Source organism: Micropterus dolomieu, linkage group LG01, assembly GCF_021292245.1.
Source record: "Micropterus dolomieu isolate WLL.071019.BEF.003 ecotype Adirondacks linkage group LG01, ASM2129224v1, whole genome shotgun sequence".
Taxonomy (NCBI): Eukaryota; Metazoa; Chordata; class Actinopteri; order Centrarchiformes; family Centrarchidae; genus Micropterus; species Micropterus dolomieu.
In genome coordinates, this window is record NC_060150.1 from 37,843,078 (window position 1) to 37,867,714 (window position 24,637).

Here is a 24,637-nt window from a genome sequence, read left to right on the forward strand (position 1 = left end):
ATCGTCCAGCCATTTCTTTAGCCTTTATATGATAATCCTGTTCTTCACTACATATTCTTCTTAATCTCACAAACTGCCCATATGGAATATTACTAATGACATGGCTAGGATGGCAACTAGTAGCGTGTAAAGTAGTATTTTTGTCAGTTTCTTTTCGATATAGATGTCTCCAGTTGTCTCTTTTCATTTACTGTGATCAAAAGATCCAGAAATTGAACTTTTGTCGGGCTGTGTACTATAGTGAAATGCAGAGTTGGATAAGTGTTATTGATGTATTCACTAAATTTCAAATTTCAAAGTTCATCCTCAGAACCAATAACCCAATGAGGATATCATCAATATATCTTTAAAAGAACAAGATGTTGTATATGTTATGTGCTCTGTTGAACAATGTTCAAACCCAGAGAAATCCGTAATTTTATTCAAGGCAACGTCATTACCCCTTTACCCCCTCTAGTTGCTATGACTCCATGCGATATGTCAGAGAGGGAGGACAGACGTTAGCGAACATGACAAACTTAATATTACAAAACTTAAAATAAAAATACTTCATCCGTGACCATAATTTCTGCTTGAGTCACGTTATATAGATTTCCATCGGCAATAGTGGTTGTGTAACAATGAAGACAACAACTCCCATGATCCCACAGCACTTCACGAAATCATCAAACTATGCTTTTGTTATTTTTATGTGAGAGACCCCTAGCGGCAGAACTTACATACTGTACTCGCAAATGTGTAGTCCTACATTTGAATGTTATGTCAGTTTGTTCCCATTTAAATTATTCAGACCATTTCATCTTTTTGGCCAGGCCTTCACATCTGTTTTTTAATCACAATTTGTGTGTGAGAGAGAGAGTGTGTGTGTGTGTCTGTGTGTGTACATACGTGTCCTGGGCAAATATCCAGAGCTCAAGCGGATTAGTGAGGGGACTCTACCCTGATCAAAGCAGCACAGAATCCAGCTTACTGGGACACACTGTGTAACACATAACTCCCATGGAAATGATACTGTTCATGCTGCAAACCAACAGACCAACACCTGTAGTGCAGTACAGACCCTTAAAAGGGAACAATTTAAGAAATACTGTATGTCTTTCTTATCAAGACAAATGGAAATCAGAGAACTGACACTCAAACTAAGTGCTGTCATCAAGTGTGAAGTATGCAGCTGCTCCACAGAAACGGTCCTGGTTAATAGTCCATAGAGAATATATTGGTAGTTTCTGGAGGGAGAGATTTTCCCTTGGTGATGCAGATTCTTTTTTGGTTTACAACAAACACAATAACAAAGTGAAACCCAATACAGCATAATGAACATAGTGGAGCATTTAGCGGCTAAAGAGACAGATATTTCCCTCAGGATTGGGTGGACACCAAAACAGAGCTAAAAGAGAGTGAATGTTGGACTCACATGCATCAGATGGCCGGAAACATGATTTCAAATGAATGCAAATGTTGCTCTGTGTCTTCTGGATGTGTAGGTTCCAGTGTAGGTTGGTAGAACGTTTAACTAAATATTAATCTGCATTTGGCATAACCTTTGACTTTATAGCATATATTAGAACAACATAAAACATAATACATATAACTACATGTAATATACATTATAACATAATATAATATTATAATATAATACATGTAATATAAATTAATATAATACATTATACATCTTTGGTAGATTGCAGTCCTTGGTTACAACCCTGCTTTCTAACAATTCACATAAAGCCTTGCTGCATATCTGCAGAGAAACTCAACTTATTGGTCGACTCTAATTGGGGCACGCTGATACCAAGTAAGACATGCATTATGGATGCACTCCCAGTAAATTCAGATTGAGATAGTCACTGTAATTAAGTCATTCTCCAGCTCCACAGAGAGTCCTCCATCAAACTGTCTGAGCTTGACTGAGAGACCAAATGGGATGTGTCTGAGCCTAATAATAAAAGGCCTCCTCAACCATGGCTGGGATCTGTTCGTCTGAGCAGATACTGTGCAGAATTTGGCTAAATTTCCACAAAGCTTTAACAGTGGGTAATATGAATTGATATTTTAAAATGTGAAATAGGCCTATAAGGCACATTTCTCCTTTTGAGAAGCTTGTTGCATGATTGGCAGTCCACTGGTTGGACAGGCAACATGCCACATTTCAACACAGCTGCACGTGCACACACAGGCAGATAGCCTATACAGTACCCCATTCCTTCCCTCCGGCTTCATTATGTACATAGTGAGATGGTTATTTTGTGATGCCTCTGCGGCAAACCACTGTCGTCCACAACCTAATGGCTTTAGCATGTGCCTAGCAGCCCACTGGCTTCAGCAGTCTCAGATCCTGGAGAGCTGAAATGAAGCGAGGCATTGTTGTGCTGCTGCCGGGACGGATAAACACTCTTGTGAAAGGAAAACCTGACGGGAAGGAAACTTCGAAACAAAGTGCTAAGAAAAGGTGATAACGGGCACAGGGGACGGAACTGTGTTGGTGTGTGTGTGTGGGTGAATGTGTGCGTTAAGGGGCTGTATGCCCTCTTCCTGCCATTATAAAAACTAATGGAAATGTTCAGAACTTCTTAGAATGTCCTGTGGCCTTGGATTTTAAGGTAGAGGCAGAGTGGGATCTTTGTGGAATGGAAACTTTAAGCAAACCAATTACTAGCCATAGTTATCCCCCATTTATGGTAAATGTAATGACAGACTGGTAAACCTTATGACTGCGCCATAATGTAGATATTATCTGTAAAGACGAGCTTTAAAATATAAGGTTTCTTAACATGTCTTGTGAAGGAGGATTTAAGCTAAAAACTCAGACGAGAACCCCGTCACTTCTGGGCAGGCTAAAGTGGAAAATATATAAGGCCTATTGTAATTTTCAGCCATAAAGACTACTAAATATTACTAACATTTTCTCACACGGGGAACATACTTAGCTTTTACTAACACTGGCAACACCACTGAAACCTATTGAGGGTACCGAGGTGAAGCAGAAAGGTTAAAGATTTACTCCAACATTGAAAATGTCAGGTTTTACTAGGTAGCTTTCATTACTCTGAGGGGAGCCTGGGGTGGAGTAGCTCAGTGCAGTATGGGCCACAAAATCTAAAATAGCTCAATTCTTATTCAAAGAGACATAAGCAGTGGAATATTGTGTCTGGTGATATTCTATATTTTTCTTCTTAACAAATCCAACAAAAAGACCAATAACTTCTTATTAACAAGTATTGCCTATGTAGAAAGTCTAGCTTATTTATCTGTGTCATAGACGTCCATTGTTGTCCAAAAACAGTCCAAGAAGACATACATTCACCACACTGTTGCACTGGGTGACTGAATCCCTCAAACTATTACACTATTTACACCTCTTTGTTAAAAACATACAATGCCCGTTTGTTTTAGGAAATTATTTAGCCCTTAAAGTGTATATTCAGTTTTGAAAGATTTTTGTGTTTAGTAGGAGTGAATGGGCTATGTGGCTGAGAGCCACACACAGACTTTGTAAGTCGTCAGAAACTAGTACTGCCGCCCTAAAACTTCACTGCCAGAAAATGCCGTATCTTTCACATGTGACAAAATCTGTTACCAACTGCAGTACGAATTTGACGTTACGAGGTGTCACACTTGCTATAATCCTGCTACTTCTTAAATAAAGTCCTCAGAGTAAACAGACTTGATTCTTTGACTTCACGTACCCATACACAGTGCAAAAATAGCAACTCTCTCTGCATATCTTTCTTTCCATTTAGCCTGAAATGGTTTTATTTGATACTCATTAAACTGCTCTGCTGGGCCTCTTTCCAGTGTTTACATAGTCTAGTCAATGTATCAGTCAGAGCAGGAAGGAGTTCTCTAAACAGACCAAAACAGATCATGTAGAAGTAGAAGACAGGTTTCCTCAAAAACTTCCAACACCACAGCTCAGGTAGCTGCTGTTCCTAGAATAGCCCGGCTTAACAAAAACATCCTGTGTCACAGGCTTTACAGAATATTTTCAGAAATGGGTTTTATAATCTCAACCATGGCTAAATGAGAGTGTACTGAGTTTGTCAGGCAGCGGGGTAATTATGAAATCATGCCATGGTAATGACTCATTAGCAGACGGTCAATTCGGTCGATAAAGAACATAAAAAAGCTAACATCTAAGGAAAAAGGGCACGACACAGCAGGTTGTTAAATAGGGCTGAGGACAGAAGTCTCATCCATATTTATTGGGATTAGGCAGCTTTAATACTCAAATTCTGACTTCTCTTAATTAACAACGCTTTATTGGGACAGAAAACCTTGAGAGCTTTATACATGTCCAAAGAGTTAGTAGCAGTGTCACAGGCCTGACTCATAAGGGCATTTGTCGATTTGTACAGACAAATTTTAATTGCACTTGCATTTCATCTTCCCTCTGATATCAACCTGGCCTCATTAGATTATTCTTTGTTATTCCACTCTTATTTTGCATGATCAATTTGCTCAGGGGGCAGAGACAGCTGTAAACATGCAACTCCTGGCTATGTGTTCACAAAGTTCCCTGGCCCTGGTATGTTCTTGTGTGTTGTGGGAGGAGCCACATCTAACCAAATGCCTAAAAGTAGTGGAAGGATGGGAGAGGCGGAGGGATGTTTACACTGGGAGAAAGGAGCTCGGGGGGAGTTAATAGCGACTGACGAGTGTCAGAGCAGTGTCCTCTTGAGCCTCTCCCGCCTCCGTCTGAGACTGTGGGTGGGGAACATTTGTCTTACTGCCTTCTCATTATTGCCAGAGAAAGAGGAGATGGTCAAACAATGACTTCACCGAATAGGTGGAGTCAGTGTGAGACTTATAAACGTCAAGAGGGAGGAAAAAGATTTTTTTTTTTTTTTACTTTTGTGTCATCTAAGTAGGGCATTTTTACAAGACTGACTTATTTCCTGAATAAAAAAAAATACACTTTTATGACCAATCACCAGATGTTTTACAGTTGTGATCCTACATGGTACACCCATTTGTAGGTTAACCGAAAATGACTTTTCCAACATGCACTTTGCAGAGAGGCCTACGAAAAAAAAAAAAAAATCAAATTTTATGTCTTGGCTAATTTTCCATTAGCTCCACCAGAAACTAACATCACAACAGGAAGCATGATTTTCCTCTGTGGATAATCCTTGTCACAGCAAAGCCTACAGCAACGTCTCTAGCCAATGCTGAGGTCTAACATAAGCCTTTGCCCAACAGCACAACAATAAAAGACAAGCATCAGGGAATCATATTTGCATCATACCATCATATCACTGCTTCCTGCAGGACAGATATTTTTTGCCAGAGATGTTTCTTTTAAGCAACATTTTTTCTGCTTTAGATTTCTGTCAGTGGTTGAAACAATCATTCAGTTCAATTCAGACCAGTTATGAATATTAAATAAAAAGGGGCATGCGAAAAAGGGAACACTGAGAAGACAAGACTGACACTAACGAATCATTACTAGTTGAACTACAAATCGTTGCCTTATTAAATCTTTTTCTGCTGGTCTGTCAAATTTCTCTGTAGAATTAAAATGTTGACATTAGCTGCTGACAGAAAGTAATTTCACTTGCATCCATGAGGAACACAAAAAGTCTAAGTGTATAATAGAAATGGCTTATCTTACGCTCCTTTAAAAGGCTGATAAGATAATGTGTCATATACTGTAGGTTCTTACCTTCATTGCAGAAATAAAAGATTTTCAAAGAATGCTTTTCCACAGAAAATGATTTAGCTCAAAATGAGGTCAATTTCCATCGGGAAGAAGTCAATTAATGAGACAGAAATATCTCACCTCTATTAGACTCGAGTTGTTTTGGCCATAAGCACAGCATCTAGTCTAAGCTGCTGAAACGATAGAAAATCTTCTTAGCAGACGAGATCAGTTATTCACAGCTAATTAAGAATATAATTTGCCTCAGGCAAAAAGTTATTGAACAGAACTGTTAAAATGAAACCAGCAGTGGACACTTTACTGTCCCAAAAAGCTGTGTGGTGCCCTGTGAAAGTCAGGATTTATAAAAACCTTAAAGCTAAGGGATTGACTTGGTGGGGACTGAAGAAATCAATAGTGGTTTCTCTTTAAAGGGGCAGTTCACTCAAATTACAAAAAACATTGAGCTTTAAGGTTCATTATTAACATTGAAAATCACAGTTTGACAAAATTCCATTTACTGGAAATGTTTCAGAGCTTTCAGCCGTCATCACTGACATTTCACAAAATCAACAGCTCTTTCCAGAATCAGTGTCCCTGTTGCTCTGGATAATAATAGCATTTTCTCTTTCTGTTTATCTCTTTCTATATGTATTTTTACAAACACAGTCCAACAAGCAAATGCACTTTGGCAAGCGACATTCAGTGGGAATGTATTATTGTATCCATAACTCAACCACAAATAGGAGCTGAAATAAGAGCTCTATAATGAGGTTTGATCAAAGCCTGAATCTCAATGAGACGTGGCACAAGTTGGATCAGGGCCCAATGAGGGATGACAGTGCAGACAGCTTGCAGGAGAAACACCTGGTCAGGCATCTCAACCCACCCTCTACCCCGGCCTCAGCGCTGCTTGGCCACATGCCACTAGCCCAGGTGTGTTTCCATCGAGCTCAATGTCCCGTGGCAGCCATCAAACTCCACAGCCCCAGATTTGCATCAGCTAATAAATATGGCCCAGGTCAGTGCTTGATCTCCTGCTCAGATCCAGACATGATCTGTTATGTCTGGATACTGATGCAAGAGAGTGTTCCAGCCAGGTAATCAAGTGGTCAAGACGTAACCTTAGCATCTTATAATGATATCAGACAAATGGAGGCATATGGTCAGGAGCTACTGTGTGCCTTTGCTTGTAAAAACACTGCCAAAATCACTGCGCCTCATATGCTACCGCTTAGACAAATAGCTTGGCTGAATTAAACTGGCAGCCAAAGCAGTGCCTTGCAGTTAATAACAGTTTCCTCTGGTCCTGTGAGAAATTGACAACTTGCTATTTCAGCAAAGCACAGAGAAAACTTGTGAGACACAGTCTAATGCTGTCAAAGCACTGGAAAGAGTGATGAAGGATTAGGTTCAGGGGCTCTGGAAGGGGTGCAAGGGCGCAAGCTCATTTGTCTTTGACGAGGCACTCCTACCGACCTGTTTACCATCCTTCCCAGCGAGGGAACTGAGGTTGATATACTCACTGCTGAAAGAGACACAACAAAAACACCCATCACTGAACACCTGACTAAAAGAAGGGTTATGGAAACTTGACATACTTGTATTACTCCAGAATTAAATACAGAACACTACTGAAGCCAAAAAATGGCTAATAGGTGGGCTGCCTAAGGATGTGTAAGTAAAACAAAACAAAAAAAACTGAACTAGAAAATCTGTTTTCTTGTTCTGATGGGATGTTGGATTTTTGACAATTTTAGGTTGATAAAAGTGATAAGTGAGATTCATATCAATCACTTACATGTGGTTGGCTGTGAAATTAACATTTATTCAATTCATTGTTTCTTTTGCCTGTGCTTAGGCAGACCAGTCTTCTCCAGATGTAAATCTACTCAACAGAAGGAAATAGTTAAAGTAATTCCAGCGGTATTGAAGAGCTCCAGACAGAAAATAGGCTTGTTCAGACAATAAAATACTTAAAATGGTGCTTTATTTGCAGTGTGGAGACAAACTAGTGAAATAGTATAGTCACTAATAGGCATAGCTCACAGTTAAAAAGAGATCACTACTGCGCTGCTTATGAATCTATGTCAAATTTATCTTTGAAGTTGCAAACTGACATTGATGTACACTTTGAGAGGAGGAATGCAGCATCTTCCCAGTGGGAAAATGTAACAATCTATTTGATCCAGAGAGCAAAATGCACCGTACATGGCCAAATCTACAATGGATCTGTTCTGCAAACACCTACTTTCATCTTCAGATGTCATTCATCTGTGAGTGAGATTCAGAGGCAGTGAAAAGATTAAGAGAAGTTCTGTATGGTGGTTGAATCTGAAATGATTAATGTTACAGATAGTTTGTGTAAGGACTGTGTTTTGTGAAAGTGGTGTTTTCAAGTTGAGTCTCTCATGGTCTGACCCCTTCACCGCTCATCTCCCCCCATTAGCTTAATTAGACACAGCCACACACACACACATTAGATAGTCCCCTTTTTGCTTTGCGCAACTGAATGGCTGGCTGTAGTTCAAGGCACCACAAAAACAGCTATGCAAAACAAGCAGCTTTTCAGAGCCAGAGCAAAACCATCAGCAAACAGTACAAACATTCAACAAAATCCCTCTGGAATTTAAAATGACATTGCGTGCAATAATAACAGCAAGCCACTTCTCAAGTCACACAGGAATAGTTGACTTAGATGAGTTTGAATCCACAGAGGGAAGGGACAGTGAAGAAAACCGGTGTTGTTTGTTCCCACATGAATATGGCTGAGCATCTGTGCATTTTTAAGTTCACATCTGTGTATGAGAGAGTGTGTGTGTGTGTGTGTGAGAGATGCAGCTACTCACCTTTCTTTCCTGGCTATCTGCAATACAGTACGTCCCAATAGAAAGAAAAGTCTAGGACATAACCAGAGTGACACAAACTAACTACAACACCATCTCTAACACCGTTGCAGTCCCAAACTTTTTGCTCTCTCCCAGCAGATCTGCACACTCCCCCTGCTTTCCCCCTCTCTCTCTCTTTCTCTCTTACTTCAGCACTTCCTGGGCTGCTGTTTATGCTCTCCAATCAGGCCATCCAAGGAACTGCCGCTGCCCCTCCGCCCGCTCCTCTCCCTCAGCCAACAGCTATTGTTTGGAGGGGGCTTGTCACATGTAGATGCTTGTGTGTGTGTGTTCTCTGTTGGTCAAGAGGGAACCTCTTGCCACTACCCAAAATCTGGCTCTCCTAAGTCAGGAGAAGAAGAGTGAGAAAGGCGCAAACTATGAGCTGAAGATGGAGGATGGTAGCAAGGCTGGTAGGGTGAAGAAAAACATATGGAGGGGGCTTCCTGCTTGAATGTCTTTGCTGAGAAAAAAAATACATTTCTTCAGGCATGAGGAAAAGGGGGGTAGCAGCATTGAGTAAGGGTTGGGGGTGTGCCTGGAACTTTCTCTCTAAATCCAACAGCTTGTTGTTACAAACCGCAATGAGGCTCAGCCCATCGTAGCCCCCAGATAGCCTCAGAGGTCTGTCTCCAAAACAAGGCGCCTTTCCCATAGTCTGCTAAAGGTTTTAACCACGATACCTCAACCCTTTCTCCCAATGCCCCAGCCTCTAATTAACTGTTTCACTAAGCCAGCCAAACACAGCCAGGCCAGCTCTTTCCAGCCTTTTGGGTGAAATAAAGAGGGTGGAGGTGTGAGGTGGGGGTGCAGGGTAGCAAGGTGAAAGGTGATGTGTGGGAGGAGACAGGTTGACAGCAGCACACTGAGTTTTTGTTGGTGTAGTTAACAACTCCGTCATCGCACGATGGTGACACCTTGTGAGTTGTGAAAGACTTCAAACTGAACTGAAGACATTCGGGTGGTATAACTTGAAACACATGTTTTACTTTCAAGATGAATATTTTAGAAGCAAAAAACTTGATTCACAAAAAAGTGAATTGGGGTGCACTGGATTAAAATGCAAATATCTCTTCTGGAAGTGTAGGGAGTCAGAGGATAGGCATAAAAGATAATTCTTGTTAATTACATATTTTTAATAGTTTGGTTATGAAAACATTGTACTCACAAAAGTAACTAGTACTAGATCTGGGAACCTGGGGACATTGCTACAATGAACTTCAATGAAAGCACAAATAGACAGAAGATCAGACAGGTTAAAAAAAAAGCAAACTCTTAAGCCAGATTATCTGAACCACTTCATTTGGAGGTACGAACGTAAGAGCATCCAAACTGTCAGAAATAATCCCTGAATGCAAAGGAAAACTACTAGAAAAGTAATTTTGGAAGGTCAACCAAAATTTTAAATAAAAAGTTTGGGTAATCATTTCACCACTGGCCTTCTTTTTATCTTCAAATAAGTTTTGTTAAAGGGAACTCCAAGGTTTTGGTAATGTACTTTCATAAAGTTGGGGGACTCAAAAAGCACAAAAAAAAGACTAAAAAAGAGTGGTCAAAACTGAAGCAGAAAAGGCAGCGATATCCTGACTCTTAGTACCTAGTATACTGTAAGTCAATTGTTAGAGTGCCCATTTAAATCCTGTGTGATTTCTTTTTAGTGACAATGTTGCATTCCAAGAGCGCAACCATCCTTAGTGAGTAGCCTACTACAGATAAAAATTATGGCCTAAACTATGAAACCCAATTAGTAATAAACTGGAGTTATCCTTAAACCGATGCTAACTTGAAATGAACAAATCAAACGTCTCTCCTCTGCCTTCTTATCCACTTTACTCGTTTCTTTTTTTCTCCTCTCCTATAACTTGTCTTTTCCTCTGCTCTGAATGCAATTCATTCAGTCAGTCATCAAGCCACACTGCCAGACTGGGGGGCCTCTGTGCCAGGTTGGATTCAGGAAACATTCATCTTGTTGTTTAGTCTGGGCGACATAAGTTGGAGCGGGGAGGCTGTTACCTCCTCTTGTGCACACAAGTACTGAAAACCCCATACTGACAGACACACGATCTGGATACTCAAAACTGTGGCTCATTGTTTAGGGGCTCAGATGCACAAAACAATGAAACTTCAAAGCAGCAGTTGCTTCAAAACAGCACTAACATGAACAGAAAAATTGTGCTCTGTCACACCCTCTGTGGCAGCATTGAGGCTTTGTGCATCAGTGTCTATTTCTTAGTCTGTGTTATACACAAAATAAAGAAGGAGCAAGAGATGTTGACTCAGAGCAAAGAGCAAAGAGCAGATAACAGGAGGCAGGTGCAATGAAATGTACACAGCACAATATTTGTATAGTTTTGCGCATATGTGAAACTATATGTGCACATGCTCATGAATGTGTTTTGGACTCATGATGCCATGTGAAAGAGGAAATGCCTTGACATCACTTTCTTCCTGCATGAACAGTATAAACAGGGCTGGCTTTGACTAATCCCTCAGTGCTAAATCCTTCCATAGCTGAAAAGAGACCCAAACAAATGGAGAGGGGAGACAAAATAAATCAAAACATTTGGGATTTAACAGTGAGAGAGCAGGTGAGGATTACACCTGGAGCTATTCAGTTTGGAGCATCAGCCTGTGCCAGTCTGCTATTGAGGAAACGATCCTGCAGTCACACAGTGAATGAGCCACCTGTGTGTCTTGGAAGAGGCTGACCTCAACGACGCTTGTTTAATATGACTAGTAAAAGAGAGTGAAATGACACTTAGCTTCCAGTAACACGAATGCTAGCAGATTTAGAAAAAAAGAGAATCAGTTGCTTCATAGTCATGGTCTCAGAGACAGTTTAAAAAACAAAACAAAAAACAAACAATCAAAAAACCTTTAACATTTTAAAATACTGGGGAACAATAGTGCCAAGCACATACGTGAAATGTGGTAAAGATGAGTCATGAGACACAAAAGAAGAACTGGGTTGTGACAAACTCTGTTATCGAACATCACAGCTTGTCATATGGCCACTTGAATTCAGCTGCTGCATTGTTGCTGGATATGCGGGACATGGTTTTAATGCTGAATTGTCTAATGGGATATACTGTATAATATAAATTCACATACCAAAAATGATTCTGAGATTAAGTATCTGAGTAAAGGAGAGAAGTAAAATCATATTTTCATAGAAAGTTTTATGCAGTTATACTGTTGCACTTAAACACCCATGTTTGCCATGTATCGAACACTGTGAAAACAATGTTAAGAGCTTTACTCTAAAAATGGGCTCCTGTTTTTTATGCTATTCAAGGTAGAAAGTAGATTTATTTGTCACATTACAACAATTTGTAAAGTGAAATTGAGTTTGTAACTCCCTTCTGCTACATAGCAGACAATATACAGTATTCCTACTTTAAACTTCAATCCCCCATTATCTGTCAACAATAATAACTTCTCCTATGAAGTGTCCTTAACTGTATTGAAACAGTTAACAAATGACTGATATCACAGTATTGCATAATAAATCCTTACAGTGTGTTATAAAGCATATATTAACTGTTCATACATGAATAAACCAATCAAACCAGAGGGTTTTTTTTGTTTCATATTACCAGAACATTACCATATTATGTGTCAATCATTCATTATCTGTAATTGTTTATACACATGAAAAATGTCCTAATGTACTTACAGCTACAATATAGTGCATAGTTATTTATTGTTTGTATACTGCCTATGTATGTTAAATAGGGGGCTTAAAATTACAGTGTTATTGACAATTACAAGGTTGACATTCTCTGAGTTTTATGCATTTATGATAAACTGAAAAACGATTGTACCGTATAGGTTTGACATTCAAAGGTTTGCTGCAGAGTCCTTTTCGCTTCAAAACCCAAAATCTCAAAGTCAGTGTCTTGCTGGCTCACAGTAGGTTTTGGTTTGCAGGGCATCTTTCTACCATCGGAACGAGAGTGAAAAAAAAAAGAGCCACCAAAGGCCTTGGCTGCTATCCACCTAGATCCCACTCTAGCCTGTAGACCAAGCTTCCTTTTACATATATTTTGCCTCAAATCATCCAAAGCCCTGGTGAGCTGCTGCTCTCTATTTTAAAGCCAGTTTCATAATCTTCAACTGGGAGGCTGGAGAGTTTAGCCGATGGCAACAATGCAGCCACCGGTCTATTATGCTCTCTGAGTCAGCGTTGAATACCCAAAAGTAAATGAAGAGAAATCTTACTTAAGTTCTGAGTTAATTACTTTACCAGTTTGAAAACTGTCTGAAGATTATAATCATGCTTTCATTATGCAAATAATGCGCAGCACTGTGTATTTAACCCGTCACAAACACATCTGAGTCTGTCGAGACGCCACAACTCATGCTCATAACTTGATGTAGCAGCTTGGTAAATCTGCCTGCCATTATAGATTTCTGGGGAGGAGAAGTTAAACAGCTATTGATTAAATAAATTAATAACAGCCTGATGTAATGAGAATGTGAAGTGAGAGGTGTGAGATCAGACCCGGGTTGGAGAAGTGAATGTGGCACTATGAGGCCAGTCTGATTGTCCCATGGCCCGCTGCAACAGTGACAGAAAGGAACAATGAGACATAACTCACCCAGAGAACATGACACAGAGGGTCAGAGGGGTCACATGACTGTGATTCTGTGAACGCACACATGCCCTAATACAAGCGGCTGCATCTGTGAAGATGTGGTCAGACAGATCACATCCTAGAGAGAATGTGAGTGTATCATTCTGTGTCGAAGACTGGTCAGTGTTGATCAGTCTTCAAGACAGAGAAGCTCAGAAATGTAAAGCATAGAACAGCCAAGACTGGGTCAACAAAGGTATCAGAGATCAACAAAGCAGGGTGCCAGCTTCAGAGCCAGCTGGCCTGCAGGTGCCTAAAGGTTTGAAAAGTTGGCTTGTGATCTGAAGTTCACAGGTCTGAATCTCAGATGGAGCAGAAATACCTTAGTAAAGAAATATTTTTACTAAAGTAAATCAGAAAAGGGCTTCTCTCATTCAGTAACCTCTGTCGGGATGCCCTTGAGTAAAGTAAAGCTGTCAGTTACTACAATAATGAAATTACAGAAGCAACAAAAGGAAACATATTACAGGAAATGATGCCTCCACTGTGCGTTGCCTACAACAACTTAATGTGCTGCTTTCTAAAATGATCTTACTTTTTCACAGACTACACTTCAAAATATCACATAATAGGTTGGTTTGAGAATTTTGTGATCTGTCAAGTCAAGCTGTGATTTAAATTAACAAACTATTACAAATACAACACACACAAACGTTCATGTACACATGTTCACTTATTCTGCTCATTAAGCAATAGTTTTCTTGTTGGCACTGTATCAAATGACTCAAAATGTTAAAAAGCTCATCAATGGTTCACTGGCCTGTGTGGATGAGTCTTTATGGTTGGCACTGATACCCATGACATAAAACCACGGGCATTCATTCAAGTTCACAAAAGCCTATTGTAGATTACATTACTAGAGAAAATTGCAGAGAGCCGAGGTAAATGGGTGACTGGTGAAGAGATTCAAATCCAGAGAAAAGACATTTTTTCTCATTACGGCGTGATTTTATTGGTGCTGCACTTGATATCAGATAATCTCTGACTGCAGCTTTTGAGAAGCTTTGCTGTTGTGCAATGTTTGGATAATTACGATTACTAATCTAAAACAATACTAAACCAATAAGGTCAAAGTAGTAAGAAACTGTGATGCAAAACTGGAACACGTGGATTGTTTTTGAGCCAGTTTACATTTCTTTGTAAGAACGCTGAAGCCTTAGATCCACAAGGATCTTACCTCTAACAACTGGGTCCTGATTTTGTTATGAACACAGACATGCCCTCTGCACTTTGGCATTCAAGATTTTCATGCTTCTGATAACAACTCTGTGTTTGAAGACTACAGTGCTAAATATCGGGCCACCAGCTGGTTCCACATCAGTCCATCACTCCATCTCTATCTCTGCCTCTCATACTTCCCCTCTATTTTGCAACACTTTCAAATTATTGGAAGTGCTGTCCAGCAAGCAATAACTGTAAATAGATGTTTTTTGTTTTGTTGTTACAGTAATATGATTCCTAATTAGGTTTATAGAGTAATACAAGCATTTAGCTTGATTGTGTTTAGCCAATAAGTACACATTCAGTGTGCAATATTTAAGAATTATTGTTCATAAGATAATAGATTTAGAATGGCCAAGAACAAAGAGACTAAATTATTTATCAGCTGCTTTATATAATGTCAAAAGAAAAATGAACAAATATGCTTTCCCCATAAGCTAGGGTTTTATAGCTATCTGCAGCGCTGCATCTGCTTTTCAGAATAGGCAAACATGTCTGCAAGCAACGTGGAGATAAAGTGGCCCTAAGGAGTAATTTGCCCATCGATAAAAGCACCCTTTATTGCTACTCTGTAAAATGTTTCAACAATGAATAATTGATGATTGCTGGTTGCACATCACATTAACTGCCAGCTGTCGCATTGTGAACTGTGGGCCTCAATCAGCAACTTAGCATACCCTTCTTGCCTTCCCACTGATATGAGAAATGCTCCCTGTTTGCCTGTCAAAGTATTTGGGGGGGATCATACAACAACAAACAAATGTGTTATGAAATATGCAGTGTTGGGAAACATTTGGTCCTGATCACAATTAAAATTCTGTCTCCAGGAGCATAAAGAGAGCAAGAGAGGAGAGAGTACAAAGAAAAATTGGTGTGAAGCCATCTACACATCTGCAAGTAAATCTGTGAAATTCCAAAAAAGTCATACTGCTTTTACTATACTGACATTAGCCTGTGATTTCACTTCCATCTCTGTAATTTAATTATTATAATGTTTTGTGACATACTTTTTCATTAATTGCAATTATTATTTCCAGCATTGTTTAGTTAAATCAACTTGGATTATTCTAAAGCGCATCTACTAATAAGCCTCGAAGTGTAAATTAATATGAATTTCGTTTGTTATGTGTTGCAGGCAAATGCAAAGTTTCATCATCATCTTCTTCGGCTAAATTCTCATAATGAAGTGATGTGTGTTTGTCTTCCAAAGCTAGGAGCTTTTTCTGAGGAAGGTAGAGGAAGAAGAAGTTGCAGAAAACCTTTTAGAGCCTTGAGGAGAGAATACATTTGGCCTATATGGGATGCTGAAACTTTCAGGATGTTCGAACAGGGTTTGGTATGGAAGTCCTGAGAGGCGAGTGAGAAAAAAACAATCTGGTGATCCATTTTCAAGTCTGACCTGAATAGTTTTCTCTCCTGTGTTCATGACACAGGTGGAAATAGTGGTTTCGGCCAGTTCAGGGCTTCCGTAGTTTGGACAGTCAGTCTGCAGGGAGCTACACGGATCGGGGCTATCTCGCAGCCCACATTCACACAGTGTAACCATCACCTCCCAGGAACTTCCATGCATTATCAGTCCTTATACAATACATCTGTGCAGGTGCTGATATATCTGTGCAGGTGCTGATATATTTGTGATGTTGCCAAGGTGGGACACAGATTAAATATATCACAATGTAGTACTACAAAGATTTCTTTGCATGCAAAAAAATACAAAATGGGATGTAAGAAAAGAGTTTCTGATGCCTATCACAACCAATCACATTTTTCTGCTGGGCATCTTGCAAAACTGTTGGCTGGGAAGGATCATGACAAATGGCTGTTTGACTGAGTACAATTCACGGAGACAATTGCAGCCAAGAAACAGACTCTACAAATAATGAATGCAAACAATTGACTTCTGCACAGCCAAAATAATCTGATTTAAAATAAATTTCCACTTTTTCTCTCAGAGCTGTATCAAAAGTATAGTAATAAAAGGATTAAATCTTTTTATCCTGTCACTCGGTTGAATGGTCTATTAAATTTGCTCCTATCCAGCTTCCACTGCTCTAAAACTGATAACATATTCACCCTTTTTGATTTAATTCTTCTGATGAATTGGAATAAGCGTGGTAGGACCGGAGATAGAACTGAAAGAAAAAAAATGGTGAGTTTAGATAAATCCACAGTCACAAAATTCTCATGTGCATCCCAGTTTTCTCTGAAGTATTAAACCTCCATCTGTTAACATCAGTTCAGCAGAAATCTCCCCATTCTCTCCCCACAGCTCAGGCTAAAATGCTGCGTCAGTCCCATGATAGCTTTAGCTGCCTCACTGGAATGTCTTACCAATGACTTCATCAAACAGGCGACCCGTATTATTCCCCTTTTGAAAAATCCCCAGATTTAATAGAAGGTAGTTGATCCCTGAGTCAATGTTTCTAGTGTTTAATACTGTAAGAATGCACCACAGATGCTCAGAGTCACCGGGTGGCCGTCAAACCCATCTCAGTGTTTCATATTTAGGGGGAAAGAAACTTGGCAAAAAAGTGAAGTTTTCAGTCACAGCCTAATTCAACAAGCTCAGCAAGCAGGGATAAAATGAGAAAACGTCAACATAAAACTCTTGGGGGCGCTACATGCCAGAAGCTATTGAACTCTCCAGTATTGAGAGGAAGAAACTCTCCACATTTTCACTTTTACGACTCAAGTCTTGTGAGGTGCAATGATGTGAGGTGATAGGAAACCTGCTTACTATCAAAAGCTAACAATGAGGAATTACATATGTGGCCAGGAAATCTGTTTCATTTCTAGCTGCAATAAGTACACAGTGGTAAACAGCACACATGTTTTATGTTTTACAGCTCTGCTCTTCCACATATTGCACAGACATGTTGATCTAAATCTACGGACACCTCGAATATCTAAAATTCTCAGGTTCTTACATGGATCAGTACTATTAAAAGGTCAAAGAAAGAGATGTAAAAATACAAATAGAGGCAAAAGAGTAGTAAAATGGCCAAGTCTGAGGAATAATGAGGATAAAATGATAGAAACAGGTATCTGTCTTATGAATCCATCCCCTTCATTTTCTTACATTGACAGAACACACGCAACCAGGAATTTATAATTCAGTGCATATGGGTCACGTTGATTTTAATGGCTTCAGAGCAGGGCGACGGTGTTGTCTGTATCAGTCATTACGTTAACTATGACAGTCCGAGACCCTACTGAGCAAACGACAATTACAGCACAATGTCCGTCTGTTCTGCTGGCAAATTAGGTGCGTTTAAAATTGACTCAATTAACTTTGGTTTAGCCACAGTTGGGCTGCATACACCGTTATTAACCGGTAGGATGTTGCTGCATTTGATATCAGCACTGCGCTCTTTAATAACAAGCACTTAGTGCTCTGCCGCTTCGCTGTTGATTTGGAGCACCATGATATGTACCCTAACTCACTATCTTTCTAATTAATTTATAATGAATGTGATTACTCTGGCTTCAGGCCCTTGTTGGGGCTGAGATAAGCATGGATCACGCCTCACTGTAAACAAATGGTAAACAAACTGTATTTCTGGTCTTTTTGTCTTTTATTTCATTTGATCTTATATTTAAAATCTAATTTTATTCTGTCTTTATTGATTGTATTCTGCTTTTTATTGCTTATTGTTTTTGAATGCCATTCAAATGCCTTTCTCTGCCAATGTAAAGCACTTTGAATTTTGCTATGTAAATAAAACTGCCTTGCTTTGCCTTAATAAAATCCAATAGTGTACCATCCATTTATTATACCGGCAATAAAAAGTCTTTTTGACATGTTAGTTATGAATCCTCTGTTCATTACACACTTATTCACTATCAAAGGCCTGAAGCAGCACAGCTCAGAAACATTTAGAAACTCTCTTGACTCCTGGCATCCATTTCTAAAAGCAAAACCACACACAAGCTACTGAGTCTGTGGAGAAACTGGAACAGATAAACAAATAAACAGTCTAAATTTTTTTTGGTGCGCAAACGCTGACAGAGTTGACATACTTCTCCAACAGAGGGGAATGCCTGAGTTATCAGTTTCATATTTAGACAGACATTTAAAAAAAAGGGGGTGATTCTTTTCCTCAGAGCAACAGTTACTAAGAGTGAATACAATTTATGTGTCTCATCTTGCAAACCCTTTGCCAAAAGAGATGTTCACTCAGTGCTACTTGAGCCATTAGTCATTATCCATGCATCGCAGAAGGTTAAGGAGCCATAGAGCACATTTTTGTGAAAAGCTTAGTTGCTGCTGGGAAACAGATACTGTAAGAAGGGTTGATAAAAACCTTCGTAACAACCACACAGGCAACTACAAATGTGGGTAAACACACTTATTTTATATCACATTCCACAGGCACCTTGATTAAATACATGTTCATACATGCCCCAGTCTGAGGTGTAAATTGCTCTCTCAGCACTGTAACTGCAAGTCAACACACACTGATACACAGACAGATGAACCGTTACCAAGAAATGCCACTGATGCAGCCAAGAGAAAAAGAACACATATGAAAGGAAAGTATGGACCAGCTATGTCTGGCATTTTTTCCTCCTGCAACGTCTTTAATTTCTCTTCTTCATCCGTAAGCCTCTCTCTACCTCTCCCAGGACAGAGAAAGACAGAGAAAGAGAAAGAGGCCTATATATCAAAGAGATTTAATGCTGCCTCATCTTGCTCAGCGCTCGTATCACATGGTGTACATCATCAATAATCTTTACGAGGCAGTGCCTTAGCTTAAACACAAGGGTAATGTGTTGCTCCTGTTGGATCCACAAACTCCCAACCCAGGCAACTCGAAACTTATTTTCTGTCTTTATTTTCTGCATGTAATTGCATCACAACAATATTAAAAGGCCATTTAGAATTTAACAGTGTTCAAACACAGGCTGCTGGATTAGGAAAGCGATCTCTGGCAGACAGAGGAAGGCTTGGCAACATAATTTTTGACACAGATTGACCAAGATAAGGAATTTATCAGATAAGGAATTTATCAGAAGCTGTTATATATATTCTTGTATGCACGGATCACAGATTCATCAACAAGCAGAAATCTCTGAAAGTTTATTTTTATATTTGTTGTTTGCTGAGCTTTGTGACTGTCACGGCAGATGTTGTATGTTCACAGTCTGTTGTCACTTTTGGTGTTGGAAACTGGGACAGACAAGGGAATCTTTGAGGCACTGAAAACTGCTGTTGCAGTAAAGCAGCACAGAAGACAACAGGGTGAAGTCAGGGAAATCCAAAATGACCTTGGTGCTTCAGACATGCATGATGATTCTATTTTTGAATTTATAAGTAGCGTTTACTGAGCAGAAAGTGGAGTTCTTCTATTCCAATGTGGATATGACATGTGACATCCATTTCCCTTTACAAAGTTCAGGGATCAACCAAGAAGTAAACAGTGAGTGCCCTTTCTGTCCTCAACAAAGACATGACATGTTATGTGTTGCTACAAGTTCCATTTCCTGACCATAAACCACAACTATGCTTTCACGAAATGCCCTTAAAAGCTCAATTTTATGCCCAGTCGGAGAACTCAAAACTCTGTTAGAGCTTCCACTGAGCATCAAGTTCCCGTTTGGGATGTGACCTTAACAAAAAGGGGCATTTCAGTGAAGAAAAAAGTATCATTCTGTACTCTTTAAACAGAGGAACACATCTTAAACAACTGGAGGAAGAATGTGGTTTAACTCAAATCTCTGGACACATTTTTGGGGTGGTGACTGATTTATCTTTTCATTGTTATCTTAGATATGATTTATATTAGAACATTTAGCCACATAGTGTCAGCTGAAGGTCTTTAGGCCCTAAACTTTTCCAACCCAGGATTTCAGAGCTTCACTTTCATGTCTGCCATGGCATGATGTACCGAAAACACTCTCAGTCTCTAACTAGGTGACAATACAAGGAAGGAAAATCAGTTCCCAGATGAAATGGCACATTTCTGTTCTCTTCAGAAACTAAGACAAATAACTGCAGTTAATGAAAAAAAGTAACAGTGTGGTCATTTCAGTAATGTGAAGCTTAAATATTGATGCCAGGAATATAGAAAAGGCTTACTGTAATATCACAGTACAATCCCTGCACTGTGTGTTTATCCTGCAATCGCCCCTGTCACCCACATCATGTGTCCTAATCATTTGACCGTGTACAGTTGGATGTAGCTTCCCCACGGTGGATTATGTGGTCCACATCTACACACTCTTCCAGTAGGCTGACACTAACAGTCAGCTATTATGTTCATTTTCAACACTGTTCTATTCAAAGGAATGTTTTCATGACATACACCTGTTTGCTTTCCTGCCAAGGGTTAGATGAGAAGATCAATGCTGCTTTTACGTTGATGACACGTGGCTCTATATTCCGATCAGATGCTGCAACCAATCAAACATAGCAACCCTCCACAAGTGCCTTACTGAAATAAAATACTGAATGTCATACAACTTTCTCCAATCAAACCTTACAAAATCTGACGTCATTCTACTTGGGTCGCCCCACAAACAGAATCCTTCAGATTCAAATCTGGCCCTCAACCAGAAATCTTGGGGTAGTTTTTCAGGACTTGTGTTTCGAACCCCATGTTGAGAAAGCTTTTCAATCATGTTTTCATCATTTGAGGAATATAGCCATGGTTAAGTATTTTACTTCACCCACAGATCTGGAGAAATTCATCAATGCTTTAATCTCCTCTCACCTTGAATACTATAATTCCCTATATACCTGTCTCAGTCAGAAATCAATTTACCACCTTGGTTGGTCTAAAATGCTGTGGCACATCTTTTAACCAAAAAACCTGACCATATCACCCCAGATTTAACATCTTTGCACTGTGTGCCTGTTTCATTTAGGATTGATTTCAAAATTACTTTAATTACTTTTAAGACCAGGCATGGGAAGGTCCCTTTCTATCTGACCTTTTATTCCCCTGTGAGCCAGGACACAAACTGAGATCCACTGGCAGGGTGTTGTTAGCCATTCCAAGGTCTAGGCTTAAAACCAAAGGAGACAGGTCCTTTGTTGTCAGGGCTTCTACACTGTGGAACAACCCACATATAGGGCTTGCAGAGTCTGTTCCCTGTTTTATTTAACTTCTTAAGACATATTTTGTTTAATAAAAAATATGCCTTTTTTATTTATATTTTTATTTTGACCTGCGTGTTTTATATTGACTGTTGTAAAGCACTTTGTTAACTGCATTGAAAAGTGCCATACAAATAAAGCTAAAATAAAATAATCTTTCATGTCTGTTCGCTAAGTATGGAGCTGAAGTCAGGATGCAATTAACTTAGCATAAAGACATGAAGAAGCAAAACAAACCGCTAGCCTGGCTCTGTTAAAGGTACAAATCTACATCTACCAACACCTCTAAAGCTCACACTGTGTGTTGTTTGTTAATAGCTTACACAAACCTAACTGTAAAAATAAATTTGTGAATTTATGGAGAGTTACATCTGACAAGACTCCAGGAAGTCACAGCGCTCTGCTGCCGATCGTTTAAGAAACAGTTATTCAACACCACAAAACTCCTAGTAAAACCTCAACTTGTTGATTTTATGTTTCAGTTTGTGCATACATTAAACAAACAAGATAAGAGTTAATTACTAACCCATTTCTCCCTGCTAATCGACTCCTGGCTTCAGTTTCAGTCTTTTTCAGTCTTTCAGCACAATTACATGAGACTTGTAATGATCTTCTCAACTCTTTGCAAGACCGTGAATTAGCATATTTCCCAACAATTCCTTTAATTTCAACTTAACCTTGAGCTCAGTTCTGGTACAACATCTCTTGTAATCGGTATGCTACATGGACACAAAATTATTTTAATGACCACAACCAAATATTCTTCTTGCAAATGATCACAGATGGGTACCACCAGCAAACCTAAATATTAATGTAATATTAACGAAAGATATGAATGAAAAATACATTCCCCTGAAACAACATGTTGATGTGAAAGAAATAAACACAGCGTGAGATTCAATTTGTATCGTCTGAACTATGATAAGATAAAAGTGTGTGAATATTTAGCAGTTTGTGCACGCGGCAATTTGTGTGAATGTTCTCAAATGCCCACACAGACAGACAGAAAAAGAGACAGGCAGACCAAACACACACACACACACACACACATATAACACATCACGTTTGCTTGGAGGTCAAAAGAGTGTAAGAGGGGAGGTGGAGAGGTATTGATTTCTATGTCAACTCTTTGAGAGGAAACCCTAAGGGAGGCCTTGCATCCGCTTACACCCCTCAGTTGGGTGAATTAACTACATTTATGCTTTGGGGTAGAACACACACACACACACACACACACACACACACACACACACACACACACACACACGCATTACATTAAATGGAAAAAACAATCTAGTAGTGAGATGTCTGGTTTGAAAGAATTTCATGCCACATTTGCAGCATTAGCTTTGAAGACTGCTGTGTAATCAAGCCAAACTAACAGGCCACACTGAAAAGTAAATGTGCAAAAGATGTGGACATGGTAATCAGTTTGACTTCAACAAGTGCAAACCTTGGGACTTGAAGTCAGGGTGGGCATTAAAGAGATTAAGGCTTTTGTTTTATCCTTAATCTGACATGCAGAGAAAGCCAATCCCCTCTGCAGTCTCTCTTTGCACAGCCTCAGGAATCAGGAAGAAGCAACATTGCCCCAAGCTACACCCCCCAAGAAAAACACACACCAGACCCAACAGGGGTATTTACAATACACACTCATGAGTAATCACATAACCAAAGCTTTTTCTTCTTGCTCAGTGGCCCGATTATTGTCTGTTTCTGTTTGAGGGATGAGTCACATCCACTCATTTTCTGAACACAGACCCCGCATCCATGAACAGACCATTAACTCACCTTCTCCCATGCTCCTAATGACTCAGTGGACTTCTCTCCAGTCATCGGGTACTTATTGATAAGCCATAGACAAAGGTGAGTTGTCTCCCACAGCTGAGAAAACATTAAGGCATTATCACTTCCTCTCTTGTGGCATTTGGAGGAAAAATTCTGTAACACTTTTTAAGCCTAAGTGACTTTGGTCAATAGAGGAACTAAATCATTGCCAAAACCTGAACAAAAACTAATATCTATATATAATAATAATATAATAATATCAATAATATAATTTCTCCTGTTTTGCAGCTGCTTTCCTGCTTTTCTCATTATGTGGTCCTCTGTCAGATACTACTGAGTTAGTCTGGTATCTCTTGCAACAGGTGTGATATCATCTTTTTTTTCCTCAATCATATGCAAAGGTACAAGAAGAACAAGCAAGTAAATCATATGAATCTATACAGTGAAAGTTTGTGATTGCTCAATTCAAAGGACAAGTGTGGTGGTTGCTTAAAATCAACCCCCTACTTGCTGAATTCAATTGGCCATCACAAAAAAAGAAAAGTATGGAGTACAAAGGCACATAAATTCCCTTTTGGCAGTAGGAGTAAAAAGCACTTTCAAGACACTGCACAGTGTGTCAGAAATGATCCAGTTCTGTTACAGATAGAGTATGTACATAAAAAGGTAATTAAAATTGATTTCTAAAGAATCACAACTACATTTCTGTATTTTGTAATCTTAATAGCTCTTGCAGTCTGCCTGATGGTTGTCAAAGAAGAAGAAAAAACAGAGAGACAACTGTGGGGTTTAAAGAGTCACGAGAGGCTGCAATTAATGTAATCCCTACTCTTGGCTTCAATGTCAAAGAAATGGGTGATCACATCCCAATCCTCAGACTCATTCCCATTACACTAAGCTGTTTTTTCAACTTTTCAAGGCAGCATCTGTGAATAAAACGTCTGTCATGGATACATTAGACTCGAGTGAGTCTTGGTGAGTGTGCAAAAATGACACACTGTATACTATACTCAGTGAGCATGTAGAAGCAGGTAACGCTTCTCTCGCCAATGACACATCCCTGTTAACGCTGTTAACAGAAGTACATATGTACATTAATACACTCTTGCAAAAACACATCAGGCAAGAAACAACATAACACGTGCTTGTGCCCATGTCTGGATGACTAAAGAAAACACAGACAAGGCTTATGAAGCCCCTACCCCCACCTAATCACACTGTTCTCTGTTCCTTTTATTTACTCACCTTCTCAATCACACAAAAGTGATGTTATTTCAAAAATCTGAGTAGTGACTTTATCTCAAGAGCATCTTGAAAACAAATCCTTGCATGGTGGGGCATGGGATCAAAGGACACATATGGTTAC

The 24,637-nt window shown here is 39.4% G+C and overlaps 1 protein-coding gene across 16 annotated transcripts in view; it reads right to left on the reverse strand.

The window, feature by feature from the left end:
• LOC123982980 (sickle tail protein homolog) overlaps nt 1–24,637 on the reverse strand; it is a 111,920-nt gene that overhangs the window by 59,880 nt on the left and 27,403 nt on the right. Inside the window, exon 1 of one of the 16 annotated variants that reach the window (XM_046069111.1) lies at nt 8,488–8,562. The exons of the other annotated variants lie outside the window; for them this stretch is intronic. The gene's annotated coding sequence lies outside the window, so the exon portion shown is untranslated. Of the gene's footprint in view, nt 1–8,487; nt 8,563–24,637 lie in introns of those variants that run through there. 16 annotated transcript variants of the gene reach the window in all.